The sequence below is a fragment of the Anas platyrhynchos genome, chromosome 3, assembly GCF_047663525.1.
Source record: "Anas platyrhynchos isolate ZD024472 breed Pekin duck chromosome 3, IASCAAS_PekinDuck_T2T, whole genome shotgun sequence".
In the NCBI taxonomy this organism is placed as follows: domain Eukaryota; kingdom Metazoa; phylum Chordata; class Aves; order Anseriformes; family Anatidae; genus Anas; species Anas platyrhynchos.
Genome location: NC_092589.1, coordinates 41,393,797 through 41,414,951, shown reverse-complemented (window position 1 = coordinate 41,414,951; position 21,155 = coordinate 41,393,797). Strand labels below are relative to the sequence as shown.

General features: G+C 39.7%; 1 long non-coding RNA gene across 2 annotated transcripts; it reads left to right on the top strand.

Moving 5' to 3' along the window:
* The first annotated feature begins 3,386 nt into the window (after positions 1-3,386).
* On the top strand, positions 3,387-5,589 carry LOC106015651 (uncharacterized). Of its 2 annotated transcripts, XR_001187830.5 has the most exons (4): positions 3,387-4,341; positions 4,419-4,550; positions 4,886-4,973; positions 5,117-5,589. It is a non-coding gene; the product is annotated as an uncharacterized lncRNA (long non-coding RNA). The 2 variants fall into 2 exon arrangements; XR_001187831.5 differs by lacking the exon at positions 4,886-4,973 and having other exon boundaries at positions 4,041-4,341.
* Positions 5,590-21,155: the final 15,566 nt, after the last annotated feature.

Below are 21,155 nucleotides of genomic sequence, written 5' to 3'. Positions count from 1 at the left end.
GGTTACTCAGGAAAGCAACAGAGAACCATTACTGTTGGGAATTTATTGATGAGGGCAACATACCAGTGTTGAGTCTGGATCTAAATCAATGCTAGCTCTTGATTTAGGCACTGAAGACAGTGTTTGGATACCCTTGGGCAGAAAGCTGTTGAGATTTAGTAGTAGTAGTGTTAACCACAGATGCAGCTCAAAAATGAGGCTTTCCAGTGCTGAATCACATGGAAACAGACACTCTGCTCTGACGGGAGAATTTGGAAGTCAGATGTTTCTGAGGTGGGGTTTGTATGATGAGAGAGGAACTTTTTGGGTCGGCTGGTATAGCCAGAAAATCTTTCAGGCCCACAAATGCTTCTTCAAGATGTATTAGGGATTTCTAGCACTTTCTATATTAAAGAGGAAAAAAAAATCTTGTACTAAGGGTGACTGATGGAGCCGAGTCCAGAGAGAATTGCACAAATGTTCTAGTTCATCTACCCTAATCCCTGTCTGATAAGTGTGCAGCATGCGAGTCGTTTTTTCTGTACATTATAGAATCTGGGGCCTCAAGAGCCAGCAAGTTAAACATTATCTTTCAATCTGATGAACATGTGAACTTTATAAGAGTTAATACTGGGAGCAATAGACACTTCCCCAAGCTAGGAATTTCCTCCTAGCCACATAAGTTCGCAAGTCAGGTAAAGAATCATGTAGTACGTTGAGTGATTCATGCATGTGAACAGAGGGTTTTGAAATAAAATGCCTGTATAATACATTTATAATTAAGGATAACCTCCCACCCACCTCATGAAACTGTCTCTTCTGCCCTTGATTGCTGATGGAAGCTGTCCGCATGCATCAGGGGACAGCAGGCTGCAACTGGCGGGGTTCCTGTAGGGCAGAAGATCGCCAAACAAGAACTCTGATCAGATTGCTGCAAGTGGGCAACCACCATGCCTTTCATTCTGAAACAAGCACCCTCTCAGGTTTCTTTTCCTTTGTAGTCTAAATTGCAATGGCCACAACTGGGAACTTTGAATGACTGTTCATGAACTTTTCAATACAGTTATGTTACAGCAACTCAAAGACCTTTTAAAAAGGATTATTTGAAAGACATTATAAAATCTCTGTGTAAGCAGAAATAAGGAATCTAATTTGTAACTTTTTCCTAAATCAAACATTCAGCAACCTATAACAGCAGTCACATGATAACTAAATTATTTCCCTTCCCAGTGAAATGATCCTTAGGATCCTTAGGACACAGATGAGGGGGAGGGAGGAAAAAAAAAATATATATATATATATATTTTTTTTTTTAAATAATCCATCTGTAACTTTCAATATTTCTTTATTAATCTTTAACTGTTGATGTGCCGGGCCTCTTTTTATGACTGGTGTCTGCAAAAGTTCACAGGGTTGGTTTTTTTACTGGCACAAGTATCAGCAGAAAGCAGAGTTTGGGGGAGGGAGGAGAGGGGCACACGTGGCTTTCCAGAACTGAAGGTTTCATTTGCATAGACGAGCCTGCATGCCAGAGCTGCATGTGCACACACGTAGGCAGAGAACAGCTAGGCAGCACAGCATTTTTTTCCAGGACTTGGCAATCACACATCAGTGTAAAATATTTCATCCTCAAAATCATTTATCTTGCAAACATCCTGAACTTAACCGGAGCGTATCGGATAATTATTCGCTGTTTCATTATTTGCTCAGCTCTACTCTTGTGGGTGTGCTCCCATCAGCATTTTGAAAGTCAGCCCAAATAATAGAGCCTACCTATGAGTACAGTGTCAGCTAATGATTCACAAAGCATAGTTCTGAATTCAGTAACAAGTGTTTTTAAAAACCGCTTTCTAGTCTCACTCTGAAACACATTAGCATAAAATATCCCTACCTACCAAACAAACAAAAAATGGTTTGACACTAGCTTTGACAAGCTTTTTAAAATCAGCTTTACTCTTGCCCACTGTCAAAGGTAGCAGGACTGCACAACTAGTACAACTTTTCCTTACATCTATCAAAATTTCAGCTTTACCTATTCACCCATAATGAATTTCTTTCATATGAATTAATAAAGTTCATTCATATTCACTACAAATGCCTCGCTGATATCAGTCGAGAAATGTACAACTACATATCACTGGACATATAGTTTGTAAGCAATTTAGATTGAAGATGCTAAACCACTGACTTCTACTACCAGGTGTCACTAAGGACCATGCACTGTTATGGCACAGCTGATGCTATAAGTGAATCTAGCCCAGGACACATGGCAGGGACTACTGAAAGTGTTGTTTCACGTACTTGTAACTTGTCCCCAGACCAGTCATAGTTTTCAATTTGACATTCTTCATGGTATGCATCTGGTCGTTGGGCTGATCAGTTATTTGAAAGAATCAAAATCAAAACCAGCAAAATCTCCCAGTAAGGCAACAGCATCTGAAGGATGGAAGCACTAGAAATGTAAGAAAGCTGCAACTGGGAGGATTCCTTCTCAGTTTTCAGAGCAAAAGAACATGTTGGTAAAGTTGCCAAACCAAAACTAGCTGACGCATTTCTTTGCATAAATACCTCTTTATCCTTAGTCTGTTAGACCTTGTTGACCTAGGTCAAATTTAAACAGCAGAAATGCAGATGGTGTACGGCTTAACTTCTATGACTATTCACACTGAATCATAGATGTCACATACTTCATTAAAAATCCCAAAGCTAACATTAATCTCCATGGCACAATATAGTCCTTTTGGGCCACAAAATGGAGAATGTGTTCTCTCTCCCTTGCTTCTAAGCTATTTGATTCTCACTGGACACCTTATAATAAAAAGTACAAAAAGGGCATTTATTATGAAAACATTTGATGAGAGGAAATAAGATGATAACTATATGCAACTTAAGGGTTTAGACATATAGTGTTACAACCAAGAGGCCTGGATGGCAGTCAGATCTCTACTCATCCTTCTCAAGAATATTAAAATCCAACTTCTTCCCTGATAGCATCAATGATCAAAAGACATAAACAATCAGGCTTTCTATGCTAATTACTGCACTGAAGTATTTCCTTAAGTAGTTTAACCAATTAGAAGGAGCAGCAGCCATTAAAAGGAATCTTAATAATGGATTAGTTATTCACAATCCCTTAAAAAAAAAAAAAAAAAAAAAAGTTTTTGATCTACATATATCATCTCTCTTTTTCATGAGATTTCAGCTTTATTTAAACATATATTCCCAAACTCTATAAGAGTATGATGTTATTAGCCTCTTGCCTTTATTTTTATTAGCTTAATATGTGAGTCATTGAAAGTTAATATATTTGTGGTTCACACATGAAAAAGAGTTGAAAGTTTAAGTAATAGAGTTTACACAGAAGAAAGACTAGTAATGTAAAAGATTTCTAATTACTAGGAACTGGCAGGGACAGAGAAAAGCTCTTTAAGTGAAATCATGTTTCTGTAATTAGATTTCATTAAGAAGCATTGTCAGGGTTAAAACAGTTTGAAATAGCACAAAAAATCTTTAAATAAAGCGTTACTGTGTTTTATTCAGATGGGACTGGAGAAAAGGGGATAGCTTATGCTTCAGGAGTATATTGCCAGCAACACATTTAGAAGATAAACCATTTCTAACTAATCTTGTCCTCCAGTACTGATTAGATTAATACTTGGCAAAATTTGGTCATTATACCTTATGCTAACAGAAAGTCACACTCAGCTGTGAACTCTGTTTAGGCCATATGTTGAACAATCAGTGGTGCAGTGCAGGAGGGTATGTTGAGTAACTCCATGGTCAATTCAGAATTAGCAGGAGCATCACACACATAATTGTTACCAGAAGCAATGCAGACTGTTTAGAGGGTGTGTGAGTTCTCTGTATGCTGTTCTCACTCTAGAGTTAAGCAAAATACCCTACTTTCTTCTTTGTTTCTCATTTATAGTGTGATTACTTTTTTTTTATCTTTAAAAAAAATGTAAAAGCAGAAACACACAACAGGTTCAGTCAGGGGCTTTGTCTGGAGAGCTTCCTGACCTGTTTCTGCTGTATTCAAATTAATATGCCATCAGGGACTAACCTCATCTGTAGCACAACAGGTAGCTTTGCCTGCCAGCTGAGCCTGTGGCCAACTTGTCTGAATGCACCTCCCCTGCTTTGCTGCAAAGTCAAGCTTAAGTCATTAATATGCACTTCATTAGGCCAGGTGGAACGTGTTAGTCAGTCCTAGCTTGGAAATCTACCAATGAAATCCTGTGTGACAACTACAGAAATAAACCCTGGTGACTAGTGAGTCACAAGTCTCCTAGAGCAACGTTGCTTTCTAAAGGGAATTTATTTCTTGCCCAGCCAGGCTCCAGACTACATTTTGAATGCAGTGTAAGTACTTGTGGGGCTATGCTCTGTGTCGGTTCCTACCAATTTCAAATGTCTGATGGCCTCCATAACAACTGCAGAGCACTCAACTGAAAGACTGCACCCTGCTAGCAAGCCTGCTCAAGTCCTGAGTAGAGAAGAAAATCATGGAACCAGTCACTTTTGGGGCAACTTCTTTCCTCTGGTCAGGAAAAAGAGGAGGCGTTTTGAAGGTGAAAATTCTGGTGGTTGCATGCCAGGCTCCTAACGCTAACGCCCATATATATACACACAAGCACATGTACTCCTGCCTTTAAAGGGGTTTGGTTTTATCCCAGAGCAGAACAGGAATGTTTAGGAAAACACAAAAGTTTTGCAGGTTGGAAAAGTATTTCTCACACAGCTCTAGCCTTAGTAATGGGAGGCCTCCGATGGTATTTAATATTTCAAGCAATTTTGGTTTCAATTAAATTAATAGAAGGGAAAATGAAAAAGAAAGGGCTGGGAGGGGGACTAATTTTTTCCTACCCTGAGGGAAAATTCAATTACTTAAATTGTTCTTTTGCAGAGGAATGAAACAATTGCAGCAGAGGGAACATTGGAAACTGTCATCCAATCTGCTTCTGAAACGCAGTTTGTGCAACGAAGCACCATTTGTATGGATCCCACCAATTTACTACAATTTAGAGTGCTAGCTAGACTCCAGTTCTTGTGTCCCTTGAAAACTTTATTAGGATTATTAAGTCAGGACTAATTGTTGCTTTTTGTTTGTTTATTTTCTCTTCTTCTCCTTTCCCAGAAGCACCTGAACGTCTTAGGAATTTAAACCATTGAAGTTTTAAAGCGTCTATTGCCAAAGCAACCGCACCATCTAGGTCCATTCCTTGGAGGCAGCTGAGGCACGTGGGCTCCCTTGGCATCCCAGCTGCACATAGGAGCTGTTCTGAAAGCCCCAGTGACTGAGACTTGCAGTTGCAAAATAAAGTCTTTAGGAATAAAGATGCAGAGAAGGAGACAAAGCAGCTTTCCAAAAAGAGATCCCTAAGATTACGCTCATACAACCAGCTAGTGGGTGTCACAGTTAAACTGCATTTAGCTCTGCATAATGAATCAGTCTCTGAGACTGTTAGGCTCATCTGATGTATGCAGTCAGTTGAGATCATGAGTCACAACAGAAGGGCGCAGCCCAAATTAGCATGATTCCTAACTTCATACAGACCCTGATGAGGCTCACCTTGGGATTCTTTGGAGAGTTTTGCAAATGGTATCCAAGGTCTAGCCCATTGTCTTCTGTACACACAAAAAAAAAAGCGCTTTCAGAGAGATGATTCACTTTCTCTCCCTGTCCTTTTAGGAACAATTCCATTTGCAGCTGGTAGGAAAGGTAAGTGATAGGAACTCACATGCAGCAACCTGAACACTCCAGAACACATGAGAAAATACTGCTTCAAAGAGACAGCAAATAAAACCAAAACCAAGAAAATAAACACTGTAGCCAACATTTTCCAAAATATACCGCCTTCAGCTGGTTCTTGTTTTAAGTATATGGTAAAACTGAGTTATCACAGGTGCTGCTTTCTGGAAACGCCCACCATTACGGCTGATAAGATAAATTCAAAGAAAAAAAAAAACTTGAAATGGCCTCAAAGAGCTCTCTGAAAAATTTAGATCATTGTAAGCCTGCAGATTTTGGAAAACAGTCTAGTTTTCGTGATACCAATATTCACCCCTTCCATTCTGTACGTGTGCAAACACATCTCATCCTTTTCCTCATTGAATTCAACTCAGACTAGCACTGCCATGAATTTCATTAGTTTCACTAGGTTTTATCCCCTTCTCTGAAGCAGTATGTTAGTGATGACAACCTTGTACTACTAAATGAATCTCACATTTACACTGAGTGCCAGGGTGCTTTTAAAATCTTGACTCTTTCTTCTACTTTGTCATAAGTCCGCCTGGCAAAAATTAAAAAAAAAAAATAAAATAAAATAAAATAAAGGCAGCCAAAGGGGGCATGTTCGCTTTCAGAAGTCAACGAAAGAGAGGGGGTGTGTGGAAGAGAAACTCTTTAATGTTGCTCAAGAAAATACTTTTCAGTCAAACTCTGGCAGCATACTGCCCAATTCCTGTCTTCAGCAGCAAAGTTGAAGCTGCCGGTGCTCAGGGGCGATTGGCAGTCTGCTCTGGGTTCCTTCACAGCACTGCTAATCTCCACTAATACTCTCCCATGCTTCATTTAATTTCACTCTCAGGGCTCTTTTTCAAATTCTTCCTCCAATCTTAAACCAATGCCCTCATTGTTTAGGATTCCTTTACCCTGACAAGGCTGACCTCAGATATCCTCTCCTTTTTCCTGCTCTGTAACTCAGGCAGTCCACTTACTCATTCATATGGTAACCACACATAATGGCCTCCACATTAATTAAGTAATTTTGGTTCTTTAAGGTACTACAGAGGGGTTTTCAATCTCCCAGTGCCTTTCAGGCCAATTGAACTCATTTTTTTGTTGAGCGGGCCAGAGAGTACATGGAAGAAGAGCCAAGGAGAGCATGCTCTCTCCCTGAGCCATTCCTTTCATGCTGCTGCAGGGTTAGGCCAAAACAACATCAGCAAGTCTAATTTGCCCCAGCAGTGGATGGGAAATGACTAAAAACCTTGCAGATTAATTTATGTCAGATGTATGCTTTAAAGCAAGTGAGAGCAAGAATGAAAGAGCATGTGGGGGGGGGGGGGGGAGGGTGGCGTAGAAAGAAAGAAGAGAGAGAAAAAAGAAGAGAGAAAGAGAGAGAAAGAGAGAAAACTTGCTTTTGCTGCCAGACATAGAAAGACCCTCTTTCAGTTCTCTTGGGAGCTGAATGGCCCCAAGACAAAGACAAAGTCCTACCTTTGCTTTATGGTTCTTTTGTTTGATGCTTTAAAGTTATCAGACAATTCAGAGCAAAATCAGAAGGAGGAGAAGATGCAAAACTATACAGTGCATGATGAGTATCCCAGCAACTGCTGGTCCTTCTTGCAAAGGCATTTTTGTGCTGCCCAGATGAGATAGACACAAAAAAAGTGTGGGTTTTTTTGTTTGTTTGTTTGTTTTTTGAGGGGTGGTGGTGGTGGTGTCCCTCGCAGTACCAGAAAAACAAAAAGGTAGTAGAAACTTTGTGACAGTCTGGATAAATAAATAAATAAATATTTCTGTTACACAATCGATACTGAAATCAAAAGGAAACTGCAGATCAATAGATGATATGGACTGGATGACATTGCAACTGTGACAGTCCTAGGGAAGCTCAAGACCAAACCATCATTCCTGTTAAACCAGTAGACCCATGTTTCTCTCTGATGGCCAGCTATGATCCTCCAGATGTGATATCTCATGGGAGGAGTCCCTCAGTGAGCTATTGAAATCCAGAGGCTGTAATGCTTAGCTAGGTACTATTCAGTGTGACTTACTAGGGGACAACTGCACATTTTTATACATACTTTTTTTTTTTTTTTTCTGTATGTGCCTCAACATGTGACAACTGGCAATGGTTAGACATCTTGCTGGTATTCTCAGCAAGGCCAAGAACAGTCATCTCTATGCCGAATCTCTCTGGTTAAGGGTGTTGCAATGCTCGGGAAGTGTCACGTGTGGTGCTACCACTGTGCAGTAACCATTCTGTTGCTAAATAAAGCTGACTTAATTTTGTACATTCTTAGAACTCATATCCAATCTGATCTGCCCACCACATCTAAAGCATTTGTTTACTTTTTATGCAGCCATGCTGCTTAGTTTTCAGATGACTGCCTCAAAAATTCTAAGGAAGTTCAAAATAAGTTTCATATAAGAAGCACAACATTAGCATGGACTCATCTCTGGTGAGAGCTGGTTCTTATCCAAAAGTTTGGAGACTTACTCTTCATTCACCTTTTTCTTAATCCTTGTTTTACCATTAATAAGATACTGAAATAGTAATATCCAATGACCTACCTGACATCTAAATCCTGATCTGTTTTGACAGCAGAAACCTAACTGTAAAAATTTTCAGAAGAGCTGAACAGACAAAAAGCCCAAATCTAAAAAGAGGGAGGAGATGTTTCATGGAATTAGACCTTAACTCTTGGTTTCAAAGGAGACTAGTACTTAGGAGCCTATGTCACAATTTTCAGCAAGATGTCAGGTACAGCTAAGACAACATTTAATACTGATGCAGTTAGATTTGTACTCTTAGCAGTATCACCTATTTCAATCTAGAAAGGAAATAGCAGTATAGAGAAGCAGCAACACAGTATGTCTTTATATCTATAGATGTGGTTGGGCCAGGATGTTTTTCCAATAAAAACACATCCAATAACCTAGATGGCTGTACCGGTGCCAGATTTTCTATAGGAGACCAAAAGTCTCAGATGCCTTAGATGTGTGTATTACACCAGTTCCACTAGAACTTTGTCAGGTAATAGCATTTTCAGGACTACATGTAAGCACCAGAGCACATCTGACAAAGAGAGAAGGTCTTAAGTTACTTGAGCAACGTGAAAATATTATTTCTAAGACTGATGAAATGTGCAACAATGCACAAGTTAAAAAAATAGGTCAGTCATCTTCAAAAGAACAGAACTGAACAAAGTCATTCTAAAGATACAATAACAAAAGTAAATAAAAATAGATTGTATTGGGAAGTCTTTTTTTAAAACCCATATTTCTGTAAAATGGTAATTACCGCTATTATTAATATACATAATGCTGATGATTTGATCTGAGACAACAGATACGTTGTTATCTTTGTGTGTGTAAGAACTAAGACTATGCAAAGATAAATTCAATGACATTCTGAATTTCCTGATTTAGGCCCACACTAGAATATGGAAACTGAGTGAAGGGAAGAAGACGATTTTCCTTATTTTATCTTAACTTTGGGAAAACCCCTGGTTAATTAATATAGTCTGTCAGATCTAGGGTAGTTCTGACTACCCTGTCAGAAATGTGGTGGTGTGCCCAAGCTGGAAGACACCTATTTCAGGACTAATCTTAATGGCATCAAAGCCTCAGTCATCTACCACAGGTTTTACAGTGCATTGTGGGAATGTCACACACTGACTTTTCCCTTGGAGATTCACAGGAAATTTGAGGATATTCTGTCAACTTTTCCCTGCTGCTCTCATGTCTAAATAAAAACCACTCCTATTGTTCACTTTGGACTGGGGAGAATTTTAAGCAAGAACTCTGAAGTATTTGGTCCTCCAAGACTAGCGGAATAACGTGAGAACCAAAGCTCATCCCAGGTACTGGCTTAATGAGCCTCTCCAGATCTATGCCCCATCTAAGCATTTCTAGACTGTACCAAAAATACAATTGCAATAGCCTTCTCTCAGAGCAGAGTTCATAACTTTTATGTTAAGAAAACTGTACACAAGGAAGGTCTACAGACTGCAGATCTCTCAGCATTACTCCTGCCATAAAGCCTTTCAGCCCAGTAAAAGTCTGTATCTATTTGCCAGTGACTAGCCGTCACTGTCACACTTTTATTATTTTACAACATAAATATCTGAAAGACAATTGAATCTCTGCATTAATCTGTTTATTTTTTATAGAGAAAGAACAACGAAATAATTACAAAGTTTACAGATAGCTTAACATTTGGTATCCTTGAACAGATGCTTGTGCTCATTTTGTCATTGTATTCTACACTTATTTATCCTTTGTATTAATGAAGCATTTAAACACTACTGTTTGCATACATGCTAACATAGATTTCTGCCAGGGATAAACACAAAGCGAGAACTAGCAAATTGCTTATCAGCAAGGTACCTTTGTGCTGTATTTCAAGAACATCTGTAGAAGTCTGAAGGGCAGAAATCAGATCCCTGGAAAACAGTTTGCCATGGCTAATTCTTTAAAAAAGAAGAAAAAGACCTTTCACATATTAAGAAGGCTAGGAGATTGTTATCATTTCCTCTGTAAGTCACAAAGACATACTTTTAAGAGAATTCAGCTAGGAATTATGCATTCTTAACAATTCTGAATAGTCAGGCCCCAGTTATCCGATACCAACAATCATCAAAAATAAGACCCTAAAATATATCCATGGGCTTTACACGAACTCCTTATATTTCTCTCTCCATGTTTTTCATTTTAAATCTGATCCACTGTTCATGATTCAGGGCATTCATAGATACTTTATTTTACTGGCCCTTACATTCATTAACGCCCATTACATTATGGCCAGCATAAGAGATGTTTAGGCAAGCTCCATTAGTGAAGGTATGAGCAACACTCGGCTCTCGCACCTGATTTGTGGTGCCCTATAATCTTCCTGTGCTGGGGTCTCAGAAACACACCACAACTGAAACACTACTAAATGTATAGTTAAGTCCATTCCCATTCAAGTTTGTACTAACGCACCCTTCAAGAACTATTTGGAGAAAATAAAAAAGAAGGAAAAAAAAAAAAAAAAAAAAAAAAAAAAGCTAGACCCTTTGACCTAAATTTCTAAATTTACCATTTTGCTATACATTTTTCTTTAAATGTGCCATGACTCAGACATGCATGCACTTGCAATCAGTGTACACAGTGAATAGCTACACACATTTCATGTGACAAGCCCTGTTTGCTTTCTCTATAAAACAGAAGAGGTCACTGTATCTGAAACAAACCTGAACTTGAAGCTAGAGTAATAAGTAACATGAGTGCAAACAGACCAAGCAATCTCACCCTGAAGTCAGCACGAACCAGCTGATATTCCTCACTGCCCCCCTGAAAATGAGGTAAGTGGGAAAAGAAAAGCATTAACACTCGGGAAGCCCAAACAGAGCTTGCTTACAGTCTGATAAATCCAAGGCTGCACCCTTGGAACCACCCTGCCTTCCCAGGTGATCCCACTTTGCTCTCCCTACCCACCAGCACAATCCAGCAGCCTGAGTCCCCTTTCCCTGCTCTCATGAAGGAGGGAAGTTTGTTCTAAGGAGAAGTTTATAGTTTACCAGCTGTGTGAACAAAGTCAGACTTATTGAGCTTCTGTGAGCTGAGCTAAATCAATGAAACATCGGAGCTCAAACCTGATGCTTTATTTCCTTCAGTCTGAGGTTCTGCTCACTATAAATGTGATCTGGACCAGCATGTGTGAGATTGTGAAGCAGAGAAGAAATGAAAACAGAATGTGATTGTACGTGAGATCAGCTCCATGCTGATGTGATAATACATTCAAAATTCTCATTTCTGTAGAAAGCTGACCACAGGCACTTCATCAATCAGTCTTTCGATTTGTAATGTGTTCCGTATGGTTCTCTGTCATTACTTAATGGGGAACATCCCCTCTGAAAACATCTGACTCGGAGCTCTGCATTGAGAGAGCTGCTCATGTTTCAACCACGTTTCCCAGAAACTGAACACTCAGCAACATATTCATTTTAGTGACAGCCACCACTAATGAGAAACAGCCCTGTGTTCATTGAATCCTTTACAACCCCCCAAATTTTGTATTAACAGAAAAAAAAATAAAATAAAATCACTCATTTACATGATAACCAAATCTCTACAATCTCTTCTTCAATATCCTAAGTCTTATACTTAACTGGTGTCTGTACACGTCCTTTTCTTATACCTTATATTTCCCTCACTGTTTTGCATTTCTCATTAGGCCAGTTGTTCTGACATATGTTCTGCATATCAGCAACAGGAAGCTGGGGCAGGAGTTGCTGGGTTTATCAGAAGCTGAGAGCTAGTGAAAAAAATCAGTGAGTGCATCAGAAGTAAAAGGCTCACACAACAGTCAGAAAGGCCTAAAGAAAGCAATTAGAAAAGCTGAGGCATTTCAGTGGAGAGCTAGATTATTTTCCTGTATCAGTCTCCTTTGTTCAGAACGTCAGGGGATGACTGATCTCAAACTTGTTTTCTTTTTGGGGTTGTTTCCAGTGTTTTGTTGTTGTGTTTTCTTTTTAAATAAAGAGAGCTATGTAAGACTTCAAATTGCTAATATATGAAGCAAAAATTTAGCAGACCTACAACTCATACAGGTTGTAAGAAAAAAAAAAAAAAAAGAACATGAGAAAACAGTGACTGTTGCAGAAGACTGGAGCAAGTGCTGTATCTTCATTTAGAAAAGCCTCTACTGGTTATTCAGGGCATCACTTTGAAATGGTCATTAAAACAAAATAATAAAACAGCTGGATGTTCAGTATGTCACAAAGTCTAATCAGCAGGACTTCTGCAAGGAAAACCTGCATCTCGCTAATCTGCTAAGAATTATTTAAATCTACCAACAACATGGTGACAAGGATAATTTATTTTCATAATGAACCTGACAGAGGCAAAGCAGGGTAGCAGGCAAGGCAGCCCTATGGTAAGAATGAAAGCAGCAATTCTGCCAGCACGCAGGCCAGGTGACATGCTCCCTTCCGACCAGGGAATTCAGAAGAATTCATTCCAGGAGTAACTGCTTAGAAATGGAAGGAAGGGTTTTACAATTGTTTGCATTTATGTTATGATCTACACCAAGGCAAGAGCAATTTTAATTTCTCCTTTTTTTTTAAAAAAAAAAAAAAAAAATATTTTAATCAGCTGGCAAAATGCTACTAATTAAGTGCAGGTCAGAGTTGACTTTTTGACTCATATGCTAAGTTCAAAGCATGATTAATTAGCACTTCTCATTTCTTAAAATACAGGAATGTATTAAGTTTCATCATACTAATAAAGCTTACATTTGCTTCCTAAATTCACTGCTTTTAAGATTACGGTCCCTCCAGAACCTCAGTGTAGCCTGTATGCCTCATACTTTACATTTTCACTATGGAAACCAATTATGATCTGAGAAGAAAGAAACAAAATCCAAGAACAGCACATGACACAAAAGACCCTTAACTTGTTAGCTTACTCACTGGGTTCAAACAGAAGAGGCAGCAACTCCACTTGTTGGGATAGAAATCATTGAAATGAGAAACCCTTTGAAAACGCATGGTATGAGAAGCTGAGTCTGAAAAAACATGTCTGAGGCAAGAGCTGTGATATGTGAAATCAGAAAGTTTCAAGTGATTTGAGATGCAAGAAGGAAAAAGTTAGAAGTTAATAATCCTCCTGTAAGAAGCTAAGTATGTGAGATAGGAAATGAGAAAAGTACTAGGACTAGAAATTAAAAGAAGGTGCTTAAGGCAGAGAAAAGGCCTCAGAAAGAGACATAACACTGAGGAGTAAGAGGCTTAGATTCTCTACAGCAGGCTTAATTTTAGATGGGCTGAAGAACATTTAAAAACAACCAAACAAAAACCAATTTGCACCTCTGGGGTGATAGAAAGTACTACCATATGAAAGGGAAAGCTCAAAGAAGGGGGGAGGGGGGTTGATGAGACAAGGCTACCCAGCTCTCAGAAGTTTTTGCAGATTTATGTAAAGAACAGCTACTTAACTTCAAGATGTGACAGGTATTATTTCACAGATGAAACAACGGCAGTTGATGGAGAAAAAAAAATATTACAAGGTTTGTCAGAGGAATCATTTCTGGAAGCAAAGCCAAGAAAACAAGAACAGGAACATTGTCACAATGCACAAGCAAAACATATAGCAGCCAAGAGCCATCACACAGGCAGCGGGAACAGCTTTCAGCACCCACAGAAAGAGAAGGGGACAAACAGGACCCATGTTAAATGTTGGGCTAATCCAGGTAACTAGTTTGCAGGTGCAAGAAACTAGGTTGAAATGGTGTTGTCACAGAACAAGAAGCTGATTGGAAGCAGAGCTGAAAATGACTTTTACCATGGGCTTCACTGCACTGCTTATCACACAGGTGACCTTTTAGTTGACTTCATTCAGAAAGTGCATATGTGTGCTGTGTTGAATTTGGGCTTCTTTTTTCATCTCATCTTTTGCTGGCACAGAATGGCTTTAACACATGGTAAAGAGCTTGTAGGTTTTATGTGTGCCTTGTACATATGTGTTTTTTGGTGCCTTACGAAAACCCACCCCTTGGTCTACCAAGGCCTGAAGGTGCAGGTGGAGGAGGGATCATACTGGAATTCCCGGCTCCTTCTGGACTTAAACCCATCCTAGAGAGAAACTAGGACCTCACTGACAGACCAAGGATAAATGAGTAAATGAAGACCATAAATAAGCAGTTTAGTGTTTTTGTGGCTTACATCTCATGCTCAGCCTGCTGAAGGCAGCCTTGGTGTTGCTCCCATCGCACTCCGTTTGCTAGGTGTCTGCAGGGCAGCGAGCCCTGGGCTCCTGCTGCTACCACCCTCTTCCCATTGCTGATAACTAATTACCTATAACTAACAAGAGCTGTCTCTGTGTTCCCATTACTAATAACTACTTATTAGTGTTATTGTTGTTGTTATTATGCTAGCAGTAAGCTAATTAAATCCCAAGTCTCCGGCTCAGTTTTTATTAACATAGAATTATCATCAGCAGGTAAAACATGGCTAAGGTTCTGGGTGCCACGATATAAGAAGGACATAAAACTGTCAGAGAGTATCCAAAGCAGGGCTACAAAGATGGTGAAGGCATACCAAGAGTGGCTGAAGTCACATGGTTTGCTCAGCCCCGAGCAGAGCAGGCTGAGGGGAGGCCTCATGGCGGCTTGCAGCTCTCTCACGAGGGGAGCGGAGGGGCAGGCGCTGAGCTCTGCTCTCTGGGGACAGTGACAGGACCCGAGGGAACGGCATGGAGCTGGGACAGGGGAGGGTCAGGCTGGGGGTTAGGGAAAGGCTCTGCACCCAGAGGGTGCTCGGGCACTGGGACAGGCTCCGCACGGCAGTGGTCATGGCACTGAGCCGGCTGGAGTTCTAGAAGCGTTCAGACAACACTCTCAGACACAGGGTTTGATTTTTGGGTTGTCCTGTGTGGAGCCAGGAGTTGATTTCCATGATCCTTGTGGGGACCTTCCAACTGAGAATATCCTACGACTCTATGCAAGATTTTTGTTCAGATTTACTCTTCCATTTTCAGAGCCACATGGTTACGCCATCATTCTGCATGTGTGCCATTCACCACCAGTAATAAACCTAGCTAGTTATCTTTCAGGAAAAGAGCTGCCTCTGTGTTCCTCTGCTCTGAGGGTAGGGAAAGTAATTTCTGATCATAATATTTTTTCAGTTTTTATGCAAGTCAGTGGGTGACTCATGTTTTTGTTTGCAGTTCAGCAGCTGCAAACTGTCCCCCTGAATCATCAGTTTGGATGAAGCATTATTGCCCTGGTCTTCATCATTGGTAGAAAGGGCATAATTAATTGACCCTTCATTTCATAGCCTTATAAAACATTCTTGCACAATTAGACTAGACAGCTTTTGTTTGGAAGGGTTGCAATGAAATCCGAGCATTGGATTGTAAGGGTGCAGTGTCAAAAGAAAGTTAATCACAGTTATTCTCTTCTCTTCTTTTGGCGCTGATTTAAGAAATTGCTTTGATACGAGGTTAGTACAGGAAAGAAGAATGGTCATTTTGAAGGGATCTTATTGCAGCCATAGCTGAACATTTTAAATAGCTTTCATCGTTGGCATGTAAGCCTCTTGAGTTTTGGGTTCTATCATAAGCTAACTTTTTGGAATGCAGTTTTGAGTGCATAAAGAGGTGTAGGGACTTACCAAGTAGGGCTCCCAATTTCCAATATATTAAATGTTCACTGTGGGGATCTGAAACTTGCATCCCATTATTAAGCCTGACCTTTAGTGTGCCCTGATGTTCAGCACCCTTCAGTAACTTTGAGGGAGTATTTATGCCATGCTGCTTGTCATGTGTGACTAACATAGCAATGTGGTTGATTTTTACATCTTGTTATGTGCCCTCTGCATAAGAAGGACTTTACAACAACTGTTATTAGTGATAAAAATAATAATCATCACCCTAATTTATGTTATTAATTACATAGAATTACAGGAAATTATTTAACATCACATCTGCACATAAAAATTACATGTTGCCCCAAAATATAAATTAATTTTAAATGCTTATGGAAGGTTGCTAAGTAACAATAAAAAAGCCATATTTATTAGGATTAGCACACTTAAACACACATTTCATAAATCTTATATTGCTTAAACAATAAGCGAACGCTAATTTTATAAGAATATGACTTAATATTAGTAACCTTTTTACTGCATCAATACAGATGTAACCATTGGAGAATAATTATTGAACGAATATATTTCTCAATTATCAAATATATTTCTCAACAAATATATATATATATATAATTGGGAAAAGGCAGATAAATGTCTTCTTGTCTCTCACTGCTTTACTGTTTAAATATTTATTCCAGAGAATATACAGTATTGTTTACCATATTTTCATGTTATGCCATATAAATGTAATATACCACTGTTATATAAATATATCAATAGCAGTTTCTTATTCTGTGTTAGCCATCCATAGGCATTAACTATGGGAACATGTACAGATCTCTTCATTCATTTCTACAGAGGTCAGCAGAAGATAATGAAGTTATGATGAAAAGCGCTATTGTATTTGATGGACATACTGTCTTTTAGCATATAGGCAGACCAGTACTGCCCAGTACTTCCCAGTACTTTCTAATCATCCTGTTCTCTGTTTTTAAAATATTCAGGTGTTTTTTTTTAAAAAAAAAAAAAAAAAAAAAAAAAAAAGTTATTTGCTTTAGTTAGATGGGTGTCACCTAGTAAGCCCTATTAGATTGCAAAACACAATGTTTTTATATCTCTTTAATCATTCCCTGAGCACAACAATTGTGTGAATAATTCATTATTGGCAAATAAAATAAGACCATAACTCATTTCTAGAGATGTTGTGTATTTATCCCAGACTCACAATGTTTCCAGACTCCCTTCCTTTAATGTTTTAGTTGCATGTATGCCACACTGACCGAGTTAGGGAAGCCGACAAATGGAGATCGGCACTCGCCAGAGCAGCCCAAGGATGGTGTTTAGCTGCACACACAGCTGTTGGAACAGCTCTTTGTGAGGGTTACCAGGGGATGCCCACTGAAAGCCTGTTTGTGCTTTAAAGGGGAAGCTACGGGGGGAGGGAGGGCTTCTTTACAGTCACTCAAATGTATTTTCTGCTAATGTTGTACAATCTCCTTCCAAGTTTTGAGTCTCCTGGCACATTTTTGTGCTCCCTGTGACCTCATCATCATATAAAACATGACTTGGAGAAAGAGAAAACAGGTGGAGGCTCAGTTTTAGTGCTTCCCATTCTTCCCGTACTGCTTCTTCCCACACGGCTGCCCTCCTCCTCCTCTTCCCTCCCCCACTTCAGCTACCCAACAAAAAGCAACAAGTGAAAAACTAACCAGGGAAATGCTTCACAAAAAAACATTCCATGGCACCCTCTCCCCCTTACACATACAAAGCCAGCCTTAGTAATAACCGCAGCCATCCAACAAATCCTAAAACCCCACATAATGAACGTACGAAAGTGTGAACTGCTAAACCGTGTTATTCAGTTAGTTCTTGGCAAAACAGTTTTAACATAAATAGGTTTGACATGTGACTAGAAATAGACACTTTTTCTTTCTTTTCTTCTTTTCTTTCCCTCTTTTTCTTTCTTCTTTCTCTTTTCTTTCTCTTCTTTTTCTTACTGGAAATGAATTATATTCAGAGCTCTCTGGTGCATAGACAAATGAGACCTAGCATATTTTTAACTTGATTACATTCTGAAGTGATGTATAGAGGCACATAGCTACAGTAAGTGATTCCATGGGGAGAGAGGGGGAGGGAGGGAAAAGCCCTCCATGGATATGATAAGGAAAGCTGGGATGAATTGTGGGCTCTGTTCTCTGTTATCCAAGGGTGGCTAGCTATTGCTGCACTAAAGGCCTTTATTCCCTGCCTGTGGGAAAGTGGTGGGCGAAGGCTGCGTTCTCAGTTACACTGCACATGCAGATTTTAATTAGCTGGATTAAAAACAAGACCGTATCATGTCCTTTAGCAGTATTCTATCTAGAAACAAAAGATTTTCTTTCCTGGCTGCTGCAAGAAGCACAGTGAAGCATTAAAAAAAAAAAAAAAAAGGTCATGGCAGTTCAAGATGAAAGGTCACACATGATAGAAACTCTATGTGAGGGGGACATCATGTTTATCTCTGTGATAAAGGAGTTCTGTCCAGGCAGGTCAGCACAATGTGTCTCAGCTATAGGAAAATATAAACATATGGGGTGGTGGATAGATGGTGGAGTAGGGAGTTTGGCAAAGTGGGTTCAGCTGTGGAAGTAGAGAGGGGAAGAAAAAAAAATTGTCTGAGAGAGAATATAAGCTAAAAGGATCCAGCTTTAAAATAGCTAGATAGGTCAGAAAGAGCATGAGTTGAAGCCAGGGTGATGCCTGCCTGGCAGAGCTCAGCGCCTGTACAGAATGAAGAAGCATCCAGCCTGCGGTGGCACCTTCTGCTAGGAGCAGGGAACATCAGCATGGGCTGCTGGGCTCCATCCTCGCACACCACAGGATGCTGAGGCCTGGGCAGAGCCAGCACCCTTCTGCCCACGGGAAAAACAGGGAGATACCCACCCCTGGGTCAAGCTTCAGGCCTATTTCTAATTCCAGAGCACACCCACGCTGGAAGGTGCTTGGGCTGAAGTCCCTTTGTTGTTAGCTGAGCCACTACAACTATTGTTGGCTTTGTTGTTGTTGTTTTTAAATGTAGGCCCAGCTCGCCCCCAGTGAAGACCAAAGGAATCTGCATGTACTTCCAAAGCAACGTTTGCAGCTCTCTCACCAGCAGCCTCCAAGGCTTTGCCCTGGAATGCACTGAGCACTTTCAACACCACCGATATCAGTGGGAGGGAGATGCAAGTCCTCCTTGGCTCCTCTCAAGATCAGACTGCACAAATAAACACATTATGGCCTTGCAAGCCTTAACTTTACTTGCCTCACTCAGTCTGAGCAGAGTCACTGATGTGCAAGCAACCATGGGAGAGAGTGCTTTGGACTTACGGTGCAACATGGCAGACAGAGAAAGGGAGCCAAACGATGATAGATCAAATGTTCCTCTGTGTTCCTCCTCTGCTTTGCTGAAGCGCTTCCTGCTTTTCAAAGTCCAGCTCAGAAGAAGAAAAGAAAATAAATCAATTTCTATGTAAATCATTCTAGGCAACTGTTTTATCCTTTTCTTCATAATGTTTTCCTTAAAAAAGATTCACACAGCCCAGGCCAGGTATGACTATGTGCATGTTGGGTTCTATAGACTCCTTTATGAGGCTGATCCATGAATAGGTCAATTAAGAAACAAAGAGGCTTTTTAACCTAAAAGAAACGTTGGGCAAAAGCCCACAATCAAGTTCTCATGGTTCGGCAAGGTGCTGCACATCAAATGACCGCATTAATTAACAGCACACTCTTAGCCTGTAGCAAACCCAAGGTAAAAAATACCTTAGCTTAAATGTCGTTGAAATCAGTACTTGTCAGCTTTAGTAATTCAATCATATGTCTGAGCTCTAAGAAAAGTAAAGGCTAGTGCTGGAAACCAGAAACCTTCTGGATAAAACAATACTGTTTTTCATTTTGAGCAGCAATTTGGTATAGTAGTTACCTACCTCACAAACTGATAATGCAATGATTAAAATGTCCCAATTCTGCTGCCACTGAGATCATTGAAAAATCGTGGTTTAATTCAATACATGCAGGTCATTTTCTGTAATCTCAGTAATACAGCATGGCTTAATATAATCATTTTGTATGATGAGCTTTTTAAATCAACTTGTTCTCCAGTGCCATTTATCTTTAGAATAGAGAAAAAGATTATAGCATGAATTGCCTGATTCTTATTTATATTGCTGCAGGCAGAAGTATAGCATAGTACTGTGAAGGATAGTTTTACACGGGTTAACTGGGGTACCAGGTGCAGAGAGTTAGCTCTGGAAACAGAGCAGCCTCTCTCCAAATTAGCACAGCCATCCCTGTAGAATACTTCAGGTTTATCCAAACCCACCCCCAGCATTTCCTTCAACTCTGAAAGCGTCTTGACACAGGGGTGAACACACTCAAGTTCATTTTTCAGGATTTAAAACAAATTCCCTTCCCAGATATATATATTAAATAAATTTTAAAAATAATAATAATAAAAAATAAAAAAGTGACACAGAAATCAAAGGTAGTTTTATGCTCACATCAGTTTCAAATGCTTATGTGACCTTAAGCACCTGGCATGTTTGTATCTCAATACGTTGTGGCTTTTAACTCTTTATCCAAATGGGGTGCATAGTCATATACAATCTAAGTTATTTGCTTAAAGCTGCAGGAGCTCTTCCATCAGAGAAGAGAGATGAAGCTGGCTTTACCAGAACCTAAGCCTGTTTGATAACCCTGTGGGTCATTCAAAACTAACAAGTTTTGAACAGGAAACAATCCAATTTCATTACACTATGCTATTTTTTAAAAATGTTTATTTCAGTACTCATTTGGTAATAGACAGAATGAGAGGAAAAAAAGAATCCAAATATGAGGGAGGTAAGCAAAGTAATAATTATACTTCTCAGCAGCTTCTGGTCACCGAGGCCAATAGGGGTTTTCTGTTGGCTGCTGGCAGTAGGACTGAGGTTTCACTCTGACACTAACTAAACTAAACAGGACTAATGAGACATGGGTTCAAAACCATCCATACTACTAATCTGGTCACTGGCATAGTTTAGGCTCAAACTTGCTTGTGCTCTTCCAGTCATTGCCAAAGCACAGTTTGGGTATTAACCTATGTCAGGGACTGTCTCCAGTAGGTATTTTGGATGTGGCCACTGTGATTTGAAGGGTAAGAAGAGTTTAGCTGTGTGAATGCAAGCTCTTCCATGCCAGTTGGCATCAAGGAAAAGTCTCTGACCAATTTTATTTCATAGTTTATATGTAGTCAGTGTGTCCAGGTCTTCCTTTCCTTTCCAGTCTTACCAAAGCCAGCAGTTAATACAGAGTCC